The following is a 4,401-nucleotide window of genomic DNA, read 5'->3' on the forward strand; positions in this document are numbered from 1 at the left end:
CCCGGAGCATGCTTTCCATCGCCGGGTTAGGCTTCCCGCATCCTCTCCCTCATCCTTGGCTCCATCTCCATCTCCGCCGTCACCGAGGGCTCCGTCACCGGCTGCCCGGCATCCGCTGCCCGTGCCCGGGTTAGGCTTCCCGCATCCTCTCCCTCATCCCTGGCTCCATCTCCATCTCCACCGTCACCGAGGGCTCCGTCGAGGGTTACCCGGCATCCGCTGCCCGTTCCCGGGTTAGGCTTCACACAGCCTGCCCCTCTCCGCCATCTCCATCTCCAGCACTCCGTCTCCAGCTCGGAGGCACCTGCTGCACGTGCCCGGGTTAGGCTTCCCGCATCCTCTCCCTCATCCCTGGCTCCATCTCCATCTCCACCGTCACCGAGGGCTCCGTCGAGGGTTACCCGGCCCTCGCTGCCCGTTCCCGGGTTAAGATTCCCGCCGCATCGCCCTCTCCGCTGGCTCCGTCTCCAGCTCGGCGGCACCTGCTGCCCGTGCCTGGTTTAGGCTTCACACAGCCTCTGCCTCATCCCTGACTCCATCTCCATCTCCATCTCCACCGTCACCGAGGGCTCCGTCGAGGGTTACCCGGCCCTCGCTGCCCGTTCCCGGGTTAAGATTCCCGCCGCATCGCCCTCTCCGCTGGCTCCGTCTCCAGCTCGGCGGCACCTGCTGCGCGTGCCCGGGTTAGGCTTCCCGCATCCTCTGCCTCATCCCTGGCTCCATCTCCATCTCCACCGTCACCGAGGGCTCCGTCGAGGGTTACCCGGCCCTCGCTGCCCGTTCCCGGGTTAAGATTCCCGCCGCATCGCCCTCTCCGCTGGCTCCGTCTCCAGCTCGGCGGCACCTGCTGCCCGTGCCTGGTTTAGGCTTCACACAGCCTCTGCCTCATCCCTGACTCCATCTCCATCTCCATCTCCACCGTCACCGAGGGCTCCGTCGAGGGTTACCCGGCCCTCGCTGCCCGTTCCCGGGTTAAGATTCCCGCCGCATCGCCCTCTCCGCTGGCTCCGTCTCCAGCTCGGCGGCACCTGCTGCGCGTGCCCGGGTTGTGCTTCCCGCATCCTCTGCCTCATCCCTGGCTCCATCTCCATCTCCACCGTCACCGAGGGCTCCGTCGAGGGTTACCCGGCCCTCGCTGCCCGTTCCCGGGTTAAGATTCCCGCCGCATCGCCCTGTCCGCCGGCTCCGTCTCCAGCTCGGAGGCACCTGCTGCACGTGCCCGGGTTGGGCTTCCCGCATCCTCTCCCTCATCCCTGACTCCATCTCCATCTCCATCTCCACCGTCACCGAGGGCTCCGTCACCAGCTACCCGGCCCTCGCTGCCCGGGCCCGGCTTAAGATTCCCGCCGCATCGCCCTCTCCGCTGGCTCCGTCTCCAGCTCGGAGGCACCTGCTGCGCGTGCCCGGGTTAGGCTTCCCGCATCCTCTCCCTCATCCCTGGCTCCATCTCCATCTCCACCGTCACCGAGGGCTCCGTCGAGGGTTACCCGGCCCTCGCTGCCCGGGCCCGGGTTAAGATTCCCGCCGCATCGCCCTCTCCGCCAGCTCCGTCTCCAGCTCGGAGGCACCTGCTGCACGTGCCCGGGTTAGGCTTCCCGCATCCTCTCCCTCATCCCTGACTCCATCTCCATCTCCATCTCCACCGTCACCGAGGGCTCCGTCACCGGCTACCCGGCCCTCGCTGCCCGTTCCCGGGTTAAGATTCCCGCCGCATCGCCCTCTCCGCCGGCTCCGTCTCCAGCTCGGAGGCACCTGCTGCGCGTGCCCGGGTTGTGCTTCCCGCATCCTCTGCCTCATCCCTGGCTCCATCTCCATCTCCACCGTCACCGAGGGCTCCGTCGAGGGTTACCCGGCCCTCGCTGCCCGGGCCCGGGTTAAGATTCCCGCCGCATCGCCCTCTCCGCCAGCTCCGTCTCCAGCTCGGAGGCACCTGCTGCACGTGCCCGGGTTAGGCTTCCCGCATCCTCTCCCTCATCCCTGACTCCATCTCCATCTCCATCTCCACCGTCACCGAGGGCTCCGTCGCCGGCTACCCGGCCCTCGCTGCCCGGGCCCGGCTTAAGACTCCCGCCGCATCGCCCTCTCCGCCAGCTCCGTCTCCAGCTCGGAGGCACCTGCTGCACGTGCCCGGGTTGGGCTTCCCGCATCCTCTCGCTCTCCCCGGGCTCCATCTCCATCTCCACCGTCACCGAGGGCTCCGTCGAGGGTTACCCGGCCCTCGCTGCCCGTTCCCGGGTTAAGATTCCCGCCGCCTCGCCCTCTCCGCCAGCTCCGTCTCCAGCTCGGAGGCACCTGCTGCCCGTGCCCGGGTTGGGCTTCCCGCATCCTCCTCCCTCATCCCTGGCTCCATCTCCATCTCCACCGTCACCGAGGGCTCCGTCGAGGGTTACCCGGCCCTCGCTGCCCGTTCCCGGGTTAAGATTCCCGCCGCATCGCCCTCTCCGCTGGCTCCGTATCCAGCTCCGCGGACACCGCTGCCCGGGCCAGAGTAAGGCTTCCCGCATCCTCTCGCTCTCCCCGGGCTCCATCTCCATCTCCACCGACACCGAGGGCTCCGTCGCCGGCTACCCGGCCCTCGCTGCCCGTTCCCGGGTTAAGATTCCCGCCGCATCGCCCTCTCCGCTGGCTCCGTCTCCATCTACCCGGCCACCGCTGCCCGGGACCGGGTTAGGCTTCCCGCAGCCTCTCCCTCTCCCCGGGCTCCGTCTCCTGGCCCTGGTACACTGGTAGAAAAATTCTCTGAAATACTTCCATATTTTCCTCTCAGAGAGGCGGGGGGGCTCTGAAGGGAGGCCGCCTAGAGCCCCCCCGGACGCGGCAACGAGTTCGGAGACTTCCCGGCGCTCCGTTCTGGAGGCCCATGTTTTCAAAAACTGGGTTTCTGAAATCGTGCAGAGTGTTTTTCGGTTTCCCGGGATAAACTCCTCGACACCGAGGAAGGTAAATATGGCCAAATTCTAGTGCGGCTGACTCGATTTACCTTCCTCGGTCAAAACACTTTGAAGAAAAACGCAAAATCTCTCGTGCCCCTGGTACTCCTGGGAGAATTTTCGTGCCCCTGGTACTCCGGAGAGAATTTTCGTGCCCCTGGTACTCCGGACACTTCTCGTGCCCCTGGTACTCCTGACACTTCTCGTGCCCCTGGTACTCCTGACACTTCTCGTGCCCCTGGTACTCCCGACACTTCTCGTGCCCCTGGTACTCCTGAGAGAATTTTCGTGCCCCTGGTACTCCTGAGAGAATTCTCGTGCCCCTGGTACTCCTGGGAGAATTCTCGTGCCCCTGGTACTCCCGAGACTTCTCGTGCCCCTGGTACTCCCGAGACTTCTCGTGCCCCTGGTACTCCCGAGACTGCTCGTGCCCCTGGTACTCCTGGGAGAATTTTCGTGCCCCTGGTACTCCGAGGGGCTTCTCGTGCCCTTTTTACCCCGCGGGGGCGGCGGGGGCTCCGGGTGACCGTCCTCCGACCCCCCGCCCGGCCTATACCTCGATTTCAGCTGGAAACTTATACAAAAAACATATCAATTTCTATATAATAATACAGATAATATATATACTGTGCGCCCGCTCCCCAGGCCCCTGCCCTGCTCTGCTCTGCTCCCCACAATCCTGGCACAGCCGCCGGCCCTTGCTGCCCGGGCCTGGAGGATGCTTACCACCGCCTCTCCCATCTCCGGCTACCCGGCCATCGCTTCCCGGGCCCGGGGAGGCTTCCCGCCGCCTCCCGCTCTCCCCTGGCTCCGGCTCTCCCACCCCCCTGCTCCATCTCCGGCTACCCGGCCATCGCTGCCCGGGCCCGGGGAGGCTTCCCGCATCCTCCCCCTCTCCCCTGGCTCCGGCTCTCCCACCCCCCTGCTCCATCCCCGGCTACCCGGCCACCGCTGCCCGGGCCCGGGGAGGCTTCCCGCCGCCTCTCCCTCATCCCTGGCTCCGGCTCCAGCTCTCCATCTCCCACCTCCCTGCTCCATCTCCGGCTGCCCGGCCACCGCTGCCCGGGCCCGGGGAGGCTTCCCGCCGCCTCTCCCTCATCCCTGGCTCCGGCTCCAGCTCTCCATCTCCCACCCCCCTGCTCCATCTCCGGCTGCCCGGCCACGGCTTCCCGGGCCCGGGTTAAACTTCCCGCATCCTCCCCCCTCTCCCTCCATCTCCGGCTCTGGGTACCTCCTCCAGGAACCTTGACCACCAGCCGAACCTGTGTACCCACACTTAAGCACCCCCCCTCGGGCTAAACACTCATAGCCGCGCCGCCAAGACCTTCGTGCCCCTGGTACCCCGCAGAGCCCTTCGTGCCCCTGGTACACCGCTCTCCATCTCCCACCCCCCGGCTCCATCCCCGGCTGCCCGGCCACGGCTTCCCGGGCCCGGGTTAAACTTCCCGCATCCCCCCCCTCTCCCTCCATC

The sequence above is a fragment of the Xiphias gladius genome, unplaced genomic scaffold (assembly GCF_016859285.1).
Source record: "Xiphias gladius isolate SHS-SW01 ecotype Sanya breed wild unplaced genomic scaffold, ASM1685928v1 HiC_scaffold_250, whole genome shotgun sequence".
NCBI lineage: Eukaryota > Metazoa > Chordata > Actinopteri > Istiophoriformes > Xiphiidae > Xiphias > Xiphias gladius.